Genomic DNA, 14,490 nt, shown 5'->3' with positions numbered 1-14,490 from the left:
AAATTTCATGGGTCCTAAATCCAAAGAAGAAAGTAAAGACAGACCCCTTTCACCGGAACTCCCAGTGAAACACTTGGGGAAGTTGTTCTTGCCAAACTTGTAATAGGTCCTGCTATTTCCAAATGGGACTCTTTACCAATGGCTAGAGTATGGGAAATGCTAAATCTAAACTATACCACTTATGTAGTTATTTTAGGCTATCTCTGCCAGTAGACAGGAGAAAAAGGAATTACTATACTTTACCCTCATACTGTTGTTTCTACATATTGAAAGCAAAGAAGAGTGTCTTTAGGGGCGCCTGTGTGGCTCGGTCAGTTGAGCATTGGACTCTTGATTTTGACTTAGGTCATGATCAAGCAGTTAATGAGTTAGAGCCCCATGAAGGGCTCCATGCTGACAGTGAGGAGACTGCTTGGGATTCTCTACCTCTCTCTCTTCCCCTGCCTCACTCATGCTTTCTCTCTCTCTCTCTTTCTGTCCCTCTCAAAACAAATAAATAAATAAACATAAAACAAAGAAAAGTGTCTCTACAACATAAACAGGAAATGACAATTACCATGTCCCATGAAGCAGAATAACCAGGGATCTAGGCCGCGAGGGAAGAAGATCTGGGTACTCCATTCAATAAGCAACTTAAACCACCAAGATATGCCAAGGATAAGATATGGAATAGTTGGTAGAGGGGGAAGTTATAAATATTAATTACATTCTCAAGATCACCTTAAATAGTAGGGAACTTGGCTTCTTCCACTTATCCTACTATTGTGATTAATTTTTTAAATATGAATTTAATTTTTTTAAAGTTTACTTTGAGAGAAAGAGGAAGAGGGAGAGAGGGTACGTGCTCGCACATGCACAAGCAGAGGAGGGGCAGAAAGAGAGAGGGAGGTAGAGAATCTCAAGGAGGCTCTGCACTGAAAGCAGAGAGTCTGATGTGGGGCTCAAACTCACTAACTGTGAGATCCTGACCTGAGCTGAAATCAAGAGTCGGATGCTCAACCCAGTGAGCCACCCGGGCGCCCCTGTCATTAACCATTTTTAGTTGTTACATGTCTCCCTTTGGAAAACAAGAAAGGACAGCACATCTCTAACAGGGGACATGAATGTACCAAGTTATGTGCCGGATGAATCGAAACAGACACTGTCAGGGTCCCGCTATATCCCTACGTGTCAAAGGCCGCCTAGTGAGATCACATGTGGATTACTGCTGCAGAATTTTTATCTGGCAGCAGAAAGACATATGGAATCTGTACGGGGCAACCTGGAAGCAACTTAATGCTTTCAGAAGCAGCGCTAAACCAAGGAGAGACAGGGATTTGGTGGGCAGATATATCAGTTTTCTCATACCTCGGTTGAGATTATTGCAAAGCACGGTGCACACTATCTCCCAGAGCTAGTCACTTGGATTGAACTCGAGTTGCCCAGATGTTGTGACTGTCTTGACTAACACAGCCTTCTCTGGCTTTCTTCTCTTTCCTACCTCAATTGCTCTACTGCGTTAATAGTGTTTTACAAGATGAACTGCTAGGTACACACCCTCTTCTCTAACCCTTTTCTTAGTCTGCCTCTATGTGATCCAAAACTCAGGAACATCTGTCACAGATTCTTAGAGGTCTGTGACTTGGAAATGAAAAACATTTTCTTGCAATTGTTCCTTCCCCTCCCCCCTCCCATTTTCTATTTGCATATAGGAATAAGAGGGTAGAGCATTATTTACTGTTTTTATATTGTAACCTTGCACACAAGTCCTTTTGGGCAACCGTGCAATTGACTGCTTATTATTGAAGTACAAAAGTAGCCTTCATGCAGACATCATAAAAGTCTGTCTATAAAATTAGTTTTAAATTTTAGTTTTAGCTATTCATACTTTTAAAAATAACTTTTAATGTTTATTTACTTATTTTTGACAGAGAGAGAGAGAGAGAGAGAGAGAATGAATGGGGGAGGGGCAGAGACAGAGGGAGACACAGAATCTTAAGCAGGCTCCAAGCTCTGAGCCATCAGCACAGAGCCTGACATGGGACTCGAACCCACGAACTGTGAGATCATGACCTGAGCCGAAGTCAGAGGCTTAATCGACTGAGACACCCAGGCACCCCTAGCTATTCATACTTTTCATGTTTCAAAATATTAAAAACTAGCAACTAATACTTATTTCAAAATTTGAGCTCCCAAGAGTACATTTTTTTAATATCCCTGATACATTCTACTTGTGTTAGCTAACTTTTTAAAAATTTATCAAAGTTTATCAATTGTCAAATTGTAATGATTTCTTGTTAAACTCATAGGAAATAATTTGGAGGGGAGTACCCTTGACAGTGGCTACCTATTTATAAGAGAAATCACTGCCTACTGGCAATTTTTGATAGCATTCTTATGACTTTTCTTAATTTGACCCCCATGTAAAGTTCTGCCAGAAATGTTTTTCATTAATGCCTTTTGTTTAGGATCAGTTTGTTGAGTTCTTCAGTTTCCATCCTTAATGATTTTACTATAACATTTCAAAAAAAAAATGTAACCAGGCTTGAAACTTTAGAGATGAGTATCTAGGTGATAAAATATTATATGCTTCATTTAAGTGATGTCAGAAGTAGACATTCATAATACAGAGTTCTCTTTCCAGAAATGAATACTGTGAAGGCATTCAAAATAGGACCTAGACACATTCAGCTGGAGTTGACCAAGTCATATTTTCAAAATAAGTCATCCACCCAGAGATAGTGCATCTAGGGTAAATGATGAGAACCAAGGAATAATTTTTGTACCTTACCATTATACTGGCTAAAAGCGGTGAGTTGGAAAAACAAATCTCTACCCATACAATAAAAGACAAACTTAAGCAATATTTATGTCTACTGTAGTTATCTGATACTAAAAAATTCCTAGATAAGATAATGAAAATATCACAAACAAGGAAACAAGGAAGTTAATTATTTTTAGAAACAAACAGGGAATTCCTACTGGTAATAGAAGGATAATATACGGAAACCTCCGTAACACAAAGGAAAAGCAAAGACGAACTTCACAGAAATTATTTTTCCTTTCTATTGTAAGGAGACATTTGAGCTTTTCTAGATCATGCCAATTATAAACAATGTTTCTATAAACATCCTTGTACATGTATTTTGGATCAAATATGTATGCTTATTTGTTGGATGCATGCCCAGGAGTAAAACTGTTAAGTATTTTGGTGTTCACACAATCAAGTTAAATACAAATGTCAAACATTTTCTCAAAATGTATTAATTTGCACTTTTGCTCATACAAAAACTTTCCAGTTTTTCCACACCCACTCCCTCAACACGTGACATTGCAATCAAATATATTTTGACTTAACTTGCATTTCTCTGATTATTCCTGATTTTGAGCATATAGATATCATCTTTTATGAAGTGACTGTTCAAGGTCTTTGCCCATTTTTATACTAGGTAGTCCGTCCTTCTCATTGGCTTGCCAGCAAACTCAAGAGCCAAATCCAACCAGATGCCTGATTCTTTTTTTTTTTTTTAATTTTTTTTTCAACGTTTTTTATTTATTTTTGGGACAGAGAGAGACAGAGCATGAACGGGGGAGGGGCAGAGAGAGAGGGAGACACAGAATCGGAAACAGGCTCCAGGCTCTGAGCCATCAGCCCAGAGCCCGACGCGGGGCTCAAACTCACGGACCGCGAGATCGTGACCTGGCTGAAGTCAGACGCTTAACTGACTGCGCCACCCAGGCGCCCCGATGCCTGATTCTTGTGTATGTATGTCTCATGAGCTAAAAATGCTTTTTACATATTTAAATAGTTACATTATAAGTGGCTTATATAAGCACCTATATAATATCTGTGGATGTGACTTGGCTCCAAAGCATAAAATATGTTATCTTGCCCTGTAAAAAAAAAAAAAATTGCTGATCCTGAATCTGGAACATTTCCCAAAAGTGGGGTTTTCTTTTTTTTCCACCTGGTTATCCAATTGACCCAGAAATATTTATTAAAATACTTATTAATATTAAACAGTAAGTCAATTCCTTACTGTTCTTCACAGTCATGTTTTCAAAATTAAAATCTAGTGTCTATATGTGCAGCTGTGTTTTTGAATTCTCTATTAAGTTCTATAGTTTGATTTGTCTATATTTGTACCAATATCATACTGTACTAATTAATGCTCTTACAATAAATCATAACAGCTGGTAAAATAGATCCTCAACTTCTAAAATTTTCTTTGAAGTAGTTCAGGCTGAATTTGATCCTTTGAATTTTAATAACAAAAATTTATAATTAGCTTATAAATTTTTACAAATATTGTTAAGATTTTGATTGGGATCATACTGAATCTGTAGATCAATTTGAGGAAAATCGATATTTCTACAATATTGAAACATCCAATGTATTGTTTTATTTATTTAGAATCACTTTAGTTTTGTCACTATTTTTTTAATGTTTCTGTTATACTTCTTCCCACTTAGTTCATATTTGGTGCCTCTGCAAATGATATTTAAGGCTTTTTTTTTTTCATTTCCTCATTTATCCTAATGGTGAACAGAAATGCATTTATTTCTGGATATAGATATGGTTTCAGTAAACTTACCAAACCCATTTTTTACATTTAATATTTTACATGTAGATTTAAAAAAAATTTTTTTCAACGTTTTTATTTATTTTTGGGACAGAGAGAGACAATGCATGAACGGGCGAGGGGCAGAGAGAGAGGGAGACACAGAATCGGAAACAGGCTCCAGGCTCTGAGCCATCAGCCCAGAGCCTGACGCGGGGCACGAACTCACGGAACGCGAGATCGTGACCTGGCTGAAGTCGGACGCTTAACCGACTGCGCCACCCAGGCACCCCTACATGTAGATTTTAAAATTGTTCTACAGAGGCACCTGCGTGGCTCAGCCAGTTAGGTGTCTGACTTCAGCTCAGGTCATGATCTCACAGTTCATGGGTTTGAGCCTCTCATCAGGGTCTGTGCTGACAGCTTGGAGCCTGGAACCTGCTTCAGATTCTGTGTCTCACTTTCTCTCTGCTCCTCTCCTGCTTGCCTTCTGTCTCCCTCTCAAAAAAAATAATAAACTTTAAAATGTTTAAAAATTGTTCTACATATATGATTCCATTATCTGTGAAAATGACAATATTAATGCTTCCTTTTCATTCTTTACATTTTTTTTCTTTGTCTTTTCATTATACTGGTAAGTACCTAATGTTAAATATTGAATAGAAATGGTAGTCTCCTTTTTTTTTTTTTTTTGAATATTAAACTCAGATGTGAAAGCTTTACATTTTTCAGTATTAAAGATGCCATTTACTTTATTTTTTGAAGATGACCTCTTAGTAAATTTAGGATACATCCTTCATCAGTTTGCACATGGCTTGAATGAATAGGAAATGTGGATTTAAATTTATACTCAAATCCATGGGCTGCTACAGACTTCACTCATCACCAAGTTTAATGTAGCTTTAAGAAATAGTAAAGAGAAACTACATGGATGTATAGTGATAACATAGCAGAGGATTCTTGATCCACATGTGCAGCTTCCGATGTCCCCAAACAATATTGTACTTAGAGACCCCATTGTTAACATAGATGGCTCTGAGTGGATATCAACCACCTCACCTCAGCTCAGGAAAGGCATAAGATCTGTAGTCTCTTAAGCTTTTATTCATTGCTAAATACATAGCCCCACATCAGCATGTTACTCGTTTCTGTTTTCTGGGTAGCTGCACCTTATCAATAAGACATCACTCAAACAATCTCTGTCAGCACTTAGCTAATTCATCAAGACTTTCATTTAATTTTGGTCCAACAAATTCCTTAAGTTACTTTTGAAGAAGGAGTTCTCTAAAGGTAGAGGAAAGGCTATCAAAAGGCCAAAAACAGTTTTCTTTTCCAATATATTTTGAAGTTTCTAAAAGTTTTGAGCTGTTGCATTTCTATACACCAATAATGAAGCAGCAGAAAGAGAAATTAATAAAGTAATCCCACTTACAATTGTGCCCCAAATAATAAGATACCTAGGAATAAACCAAATTAAGGAGTTGAAAGATCTATACTCCAAAAACTATAAAACGCTGGTGAAAGATGGGAGATGGCACTAAGAAATCGAAAGACATTCCATGCTTACGGATTGGAAGAATATTATTAAAATAGCTATGCTACCGAAAGCAATCTACATATTTAATGCAATCTCTATCAAAATACCAACAGCATTTTTTACAGAGCTAGAAAAAACAATCCTAAAATTTGTATGGAACCACAAAAGTTGCCAAATAGCCAAAGCAACCTGAAAAAGAAAAACGAAGCTGGAGGCATCACAATTTCAGACTTCAAGTTATACTGCAAAGCTGTAGTGATCAAGACAGTATGGTGTTAGCACAAAAACAGACACATAGATCAACAGAGCAGAATAGAAAACCCACAAATGAACCCACAACTATACAGCCGATTAATATTTGACAAAGAAGGAAAGAATATTGATGGAAAGATGAATGTCTCTTCAACAAATGGTGTTGGGAAGACTGGACAGCAACATACAAAAGAATAAACTGGACCACTTTCTTACACCACACACAAAAGTACATTCAAAATGGATCAAAGAACTAAATGTGAGACTTACAACCATTAAAATCCTTGAACACAGTAACGCCTTTGACATTGGCCATAGCAACTTCTTACTAGATGTGTTTCCTGAGGCAAGGGAAACGAAAGCAAAAATAAATTATGAGGACTTCCATCAAAATAAAAAGCTTCTGCACAGTGAAGGAAACAATAAAACTAAAAGGCAACCGATGGAATGGGAGAAGATATTTGTAAATGACATGTCTGATAAAGGGATAGTATCGAAAATATATAAAGAACTTACAAAACTCAACACCCAAAGAACAAATAATCCAGTCAAAAAAATGGGCAGAAGATATAAACAGACATTTTACCAAAGAAGACATATACATTTCTAACAGACACATGAAAGAGTGCTCAACATCACTGATCAGGGAAATAGAAATCAAACCACTATGGGATATCACCTCATAACTGTCAGAATGGCTAAAATCAACAACGTAAGAAACAACAGATGGTGAGGATGTGGAGAAAGGGGAACCCTCTTGCACTGTTGGTGGGAATGCAAACTGGTGCAGCCGCTCTGGAAAACACTATGGAGTGTCCCCAAAAAGTTAAAAATAGAACTACCCTATAACCCAGCAATTGCCCTACTAGGTATTTACCCAAAGAATACAAAAATACTAATTTGAAGGGACACATACACCCTGATGTTTATAGCAGCATTATCTACAATAGCCAAATTATGGAAACTCCTCAAGTGTCCATCGACTGATGAATAGATAAAGAAGTGGTATATATACACAATGGAATATAGACCATCAAAAAGAATGCGATCTTGCCATTTGCCATGATGTGGATGGAGCTAAAGAATATAATGCTAGGTGAAACAAATCAGTCAGAGAAAGACAAACATTGTTAATATTTCACTCATATGTGGAATTTAAGAAACAAAATAAACAAGCAAAGTGGGGGGGAAAAGAGGTGAACCAAGAAACAGACTCTTAACTGTAGAGAACAAACTGAGGTGACCAGAAGGGAAGTGGGTGGGGTGATGGGTGATATAGGTGATGGGGATTTATGGAGTGCACTTGTGATGATCACCAGGTGTTGTATGAAGTGTTGAATCACTATCTTATACACCCGAAACTAATATTATACTCTGTGTTAACTAACTGGAATTTAAATAAAAACAAAAATAAATAAAAGTTTTGAGCTCACATAGATACTTAATTTCTTCGTGTGTGAGTGTGTGTGTGTGTGTGTGTGTGTGTGTGTGTATCTTATTGATGTGATTAGTAAATGTTTAAAATTTGTTTTCTCACTTTAGTAATTTACATTGAAAAATCCTGGAATACTAAATCTAGATTTGGTTTGTGAAATAAGCCAAATTAGTTATAATATTTGTCTTTTTTCATATGTTTCTGTACTATGTTTACTGATGTTTTGTTAAGGACTTTTGCTTTAGTGTTTTGGAATAAGATTAGCCTATTACCTTTACCTTCTTGTTATCTGTTTGTCATGTTTTATTATCTCAGCCTCATTAAATCAAATAGGAAATTGAGTTTACACGAAGAATTGGATTGTCAATATAGAATTATGTGAATTCTAGATCTTATCCAACACCCAACTTTATTACTAAAAATATTTTGGCAAACACCAAGCGTGTATTAAATATTCTTCTCCTGAAGTTGTCCAAATCATTTAACATAGCTTCACCAAGTGTTCCTTTTCTTTTACACCATGATGTGTTTTAATTATGAAATAACAATCATGTTTTGAAATGCATGAGGAAACATGACTCATGAAAGGAAACCGTTTTGGATGTATAATAATTAATTGTATAACTATCCCTCATTTTTCATCTGGTCATGCCAAATAAATACAAAATATGTGTAGGGAATATCCAGGATATTTACAGCACTCTTAAAAGTGAGCAATAAAAAAAAACTACAAATAGACAAAAGATATGAATAGACACTTCACAAAATAAATAATGCAGGTTCCAAATACACTTATGAAAAAATGCTCAACTATGCTCAATGTTTATCATTGGGGAAATACAAATAAGGACCCACATTAGATTCTGTTACGCACTTATTGGACTGGATGGGGGGTTAGTTATAATATCAAATAATTGCAAGGATAAGGCACAGCACACAATAGTTTATTCACATCATTTATTGTTGGTGAGAATGTAAAAGGGCATAGCCATTTTGGAAGGCACTTTGGCAGTTTTTTAAATAATATTAAACATAGACTTTCAACTAAATCAATAAAGAAACTTCTAGTTATTAACCAAGTGAACATGCTCCTATGAAAATCTGTGTATGAATGTTTATAGCAGCTTTATTCATTATCAAGATCAAGAAACAACCCAGATATCCTTCAGTGGGTGGGCAGATAAACTCTGGACCATCCACACGTTGGAATTCTACTCAGAAATTTTTAAACGGAGCAAGATGTTTCCTCACATGTGAACATGTATGAAACTTAAACACATATTAAGAAGTGAAGCCCAGACCCAGAAATCTATATTATATGTAATTCCATTTATAAAGCAGTCTGTAAAAGATGAAATGTGGAGATGGAAAACAGATGGCCAGAATGTGAGAGATATGGTAGGGGCTTAGTATTAACATGCCACACGGAGGAATTATTAGTGATGACATTGTTCTGTAAGATACGAAGCTTGTGGATACATCCCTATGCATTTGTCAACCCCATAGAACTCGACATTACAAAGGATAAATTTAACTGTATACAAAATGACAATAACAAAAACAACAATAAAAATAAGATGTCAGAGGATCCCAGGGTGTAATCCAGACTGGCACATGAATCCAACTGTATTATAAATGTGTGACATAAGATCACTGAAAGAGTGGAAAAAGAACAAGTAACAGAAGTAACTTCAGGAAATTTGTATCTTTGACTAGAAACAATAATGCTGAAGATAAAGATAACTGTACTTCCACATTATACCCTAGTTGGTAAATTTGTTTCCAACTTATTTGCTATAAGTGAGCAACAGTGAAAACTAATTTACAAAATAGAGATTGTGTGTCTACATTGGATAGCATATGTATTTTCTATCTTTCCCCGAGAGTGCCTATGGGCCGTGACATGTGCCACCAACACACACAGAGTCCAGATCTTCATTTCTAAATACTATTCTTGGGATGCCTGGGTGGCTTAGTCAGTTGAAACGTCTGACTATTGGTTTTGGCTCAGGTCATGATCTCGCGGTTCCTGGGACTGAGATCCGTGTCAGGCTCTGTGCTGACAGCACAGAGCCTGCTTGGGAGTCTCTGTCTCCCTCTCTTTCTACCCCTGCCCTGCTCTCTTTTCTCGAAATAAATAAATACACTTAAAAAATAAAGTAAAATACAAAAGAAGCTCATTTATTCTTTTTTCGGCTCACCTAACTTTTAAATTGAATCAGTATTGAGTCTGTTTGGTAATTTTTTTTTCCTACAAATTTGTTCATTTCACCTCATTGCTGAGATTTACCTGGCAAAAATTAGGTCCTATTGTTAATTCTTTAATTTCAGGTATATCTATAATTATTCAGCAACATTTTATGCCTAAGAGTATTTGTTAGTTCATGTCCCATACATACTGCATTATATTTTATCTGGGGAATCAATGCTTCAAACCTCAATTTGCAATCCTTGCATTTGAAAAGCACACCTCTCAGGTCACCTCATCAGCATCTCACACAGAAAAGCCTTTAATAAATTATGTTTGATGATTGTGTCACTAAGGACAATGGCTTTTTCTGCTTTATGTGACTCTGGCTATTGATTGAGTATGTACTTCTGAATATAAATTTCTGTGTCTAGTCAGCACAATTTCATAAATATCGATCATCAACTCAGAGGTGAATATACAAAGCCCTTTGACATATTTCATAATTTCCCATACACATATTTCATAAGTGTAGTCAAATTATTCACACAACATCATTTTTAGTATTATTATATTTGAGCAATTCAGCATTTGCAAACATGTGAATTAAATGAAATAAATCAAAATAATTGATTTTATATGTATGTCCTAAGCACTATTTTTAAAATCACTGGTCCTAAGCACTATTTTATTTTTGGTCCAAATTAAAGTATGCTGAGCGTTTTTAATTTTCTTAAGACATTTGAAGTCTTGGAGTTTATCTGGAAAGTTCTTCTGTCTTGATCATTTCTGGAGATTATAGTGTTACTCTACTCTGCATAGATTAAAATGTATTGTAGACATTGTATCCAATTCTACAATTGGATAATATATATACATATATACATACAAATATAATAAGTAGATGCAATAGTTTATATATTTTCTATCTCTCTCGTGAGAGCACCTAAAGGCTTTGACATCTAGCAGCAACAAACATATCCAGAGTCCAGATCTTGATTTCTAAATGCTATTCTTAGAAAAACTAGGATTAATTGCAGAAATGGCTACTCCTAGGTCTGAGGGCAAGAAAATACAAGATAAGTGGTTTCAGGCATCCAGTGGGTGTCTTTGGAACATGGGATATGTCCAGCAGATAGGGGAGGGATAGTGTAATTATGTCTTTGTTATGAAAAATGATGGTATGGTTTAGAATAAAACGTATACAAATTGCATTCAAAAAGATTCTCCTATCTCTCTTTTATCCTTCATCCTATATATGTAAGCATTTTGCATAGTTTTTGGTTTCTCTTCATTTTTCCTTTAAGACAACATAAATGTATAAACACATATTTATGTACAGCTTATTTTTCACACTAGAAAAATATAGGCAGTCTTCTGAATATTATTTTGCTTTGTTTGATGATATATGGTGGAAACAATGTGTTGCAGTATTCCTTTAGGTAGCTGCATAACAATATATTACATGGATGTGTCATGTCTATTCAACCACTTCCCTATGGGCAACATGGGTTATTTCAAGACTTTTGCTGTTACCAGCAGTGTTTAAGAGAATATATTTGTTCATTAATCATTTTATATTTGTGCCAGAGTAATGCTGGAATGGATTGCCAGAAGCGGGATTTCTTGATCAAAGGATAAATTCTTAAATAATTCTCTAGAAAATGCCAAACTCCCTTCCAAGGAAGTTGTTGCATTTTGCATTGGTTGTTACATAACCATAAGAATACTGTTTATCCACAGCTTCAACCACTGTATGTATTTTCAAATTTTCAAATGTTTACCAATATGTTAAATGAAGAATTGTAACCAATGATAGCAATTAATTGCATTAATTGCAATTTGCATTTGCCTTACTATGAATAAGGTGAACATATGTTCATATGTTTAAGCATCATTTGTGTTTCTTTTTCCTGTTTGTTTATATCTTTCTCTGTATTCCTATTGGTTTGTTGCTTCTCAATTTTTAGAAAATATATCAGTCAAGGCACAGTCATGTTGTCTTATAATCTAGTAGTATGTTATTTATTTATTTATTTATTTGTTTATTTATTTATTTATTTTTTGCTCCAGTTTTTCCAGCCTTGGTCTTTGGAAGCCTTTTTAGGTTGGTTTCTGTGTCTTTTTGATATATCACATCATGTTGTTTTATGGACACTTTCCTGTTTTTTTTTTTATTGGCACAGATGTTCCAAGCTTATCCTATGTAATGCCTGTCCCAACCATAGAGTCAAGAAATCCTTTCTTAAGGATCATTAATTTTTTTTTTTTTTTTAATTGCAGGATGGTGATAGAAACCAAGATCTGGGAGCTGGGTGTGCTCACTGCTAGTGTGATACTGTGGCTACTCAAGATCCTTTTAGAGGATGTGGTGCGACTTCATCGCTGATGGGAATGCAAAATGATAAACCAACTTGGAAGACAGTTTGGCAGTTTCTCACACAACCACACATACTGTTACCAGATGATCCAATACTTACTTCGTATTTACACAAAGGAGATGAAAGTTTGTATCCATGATAAAGTCTGCACATGGATGTTTATAGCAGCTTTAATTATAATTGCCAAAACTCGGAAGAAATGTAGATGCCCTTCAGCAGATGAATGGGCAAGTAAACTCTGATTTATCCAATGAAATATTAGTCAGCACTAAAAACAAATGAGCTATCAAGTCATGAAAAGACATGGAGAAACCCTAAATGAACATTAATAAATGGAATAATCCAATCTGAAAAGGCTACATACTGTGTGATTCCAACTAAATGGTATTCTGGAAAAGGCAAAACCATAGAGACAATAGAAAGCTCAATGGCTACCAGGAATGAGGGAGGAAGGAGGAATGAATAGATGGAGAATATAAGATTTTTAGGGCAGTAAAACTATTCTGCATGATGCCATTATGATGGATACATGTCATTATACCTTTATCCAAATCCATAAAATGTAGATGGCAAAGAGTAAATTGTAACTTAAATTATGGACTTCGGGTGATTCTGATGTGTCAGTGCAGATTTATTGATTATAACAAATGTGTCACTGTATTAAAGAATGTTACTAATGGGAGCCGCTCTACATGTGTGGTGACAAGGGGTAAACATGGGAAATCTCTGTCTTACCTGCTCAATTTTGCTATGAACCTTAAACTTCTCTAAAAAATAATGTTTAATAAAAGATAAACCAACAGAGGTAATCAGGTAACAAGACCTTTAATGTGAGTTTTGATAATAATCTGGCTAGGAGGAGTTTGGCTGAGTTTAGTGCAGCTATGGGTGCCACAGACTTCAATATCTGCCAGTGTCCTTGCTTTAGTTTTTCTCTTCTTGACTTTGTGGATTCCACTTTTATTGCTCCAGAGAGAGAGTTTGTACCTTGTATATCATTCAACTTTAATTTGCTATTTCTATATGGGAGGGTTGTTGAGCACCAGCAGCATGGTGGGGAATGGAGTGTCCTATCAGCTTTTGATTAAATCAGGCTTTAGTGGGACTGTGTTTCTGGGGTGTGGCTTTTACAAGTGTTTTTGTCCCCTTTGGGGCATAGATTTTTCCTGGTCTCCATTCCCTTCATTAATATAGCACACTCTAGATATTCCCAATCATAACACCTGTAACACTTTGAGTGATTTTCATATTGGACTCACCTTCTAAGGCTGTCAGCCACTTCAAGTCTGAGCTATGTCTAATTCCTAGCTATGACCCCTTGACTTTTACAAGATTAGTCAGTAACATGTGCTCACTAAATATTTTTAAATTGGGGAGTAAAAGAATATATATTTCAAATGTATACCATCATTTAGACTTTTAAATTATTCATTCACACTTATCTGAGATTAACTGAATTAATGCATTCTCATTTTACTTGATTTACATTCTGACTTTAATAAGCATGCTGTGAAAACATCATTAATGAGAAAAAAATATTTTTGACCACAGAAGGGAGGGACGATATGACATTTCTTTAAGAAACTTTTCACTCACCAGTGGGAAATGAAAGGGCTCTTTTGAACGGTTATAGGAAAATAACAAAAGGGAGAAGAATATCCTTGTCCACATTAATGATTTGTCATTGTTAGAAGACAACAGTTATTGAACAGTTTCTAAAAATAACATTCACTGCAGTCTATAATACATTATACCAAAAATCTAATAACAGTGGGTTTTACTTTTTTTAGGTATTGTGAGAACAGAAATCATAGTATATGGAAAGAAAACTACTCTTTTTATTCTTACCCTTGAAATAAGGTGATTGTAAAATTTTCACTGTGACTATTTTATGAACAAGGCATTTTTCTCAGCTATCATACTAGGCAGCCTTTTTGATGTAGCAAAAGGGTGTAACATAGTAGGTAAAGTCAGTTTCCTGGATGGATTTGATTGCATCCAAGGCTTGAAATGCCTCCAGAACAACTTCATGCATCTTTAAAAGGGGATAAAGAAAAAGAATTAAACCAAATCAAACCAAACAAAAACAACGACAAAAAAAAAAAAAAAAAAAACCAAAACAAACAAACAAAACAAGAACAAGACAGAAATGAATT

General features: G+C 35.4%; 1 pseudogene; it reads left to right on the top strand.

Annotated features, from left to right (window-relative positions):
• The window catches only part of LOC115526941, a 100,424-nt pseudogene extending 88,082 nt beyond the window's left edge, over window positions 1-12,342 (top strand).
• Window positions 12,343-14,490: the final 2,148 nt, after the last annotated feature.

This window comes from Lynx canadensis, chromosome D2, assembly GCF_007474595.2.
Source record: "Lynx canadensis isolate LIC74 chromosome D2, mLynCan4.pri.v2, whole genome shotgun sequence".
Lineage (NCBI taxonomy): Eukaryota > Metazoa > Chordata > Mammalia > Carnivora > Felidae > Lynx > Lynx canadensis.
Note: the sequence above shows the minus strand (reverse complement) of the source record. Positions and strands in the feature narration are given on the sequence as shown.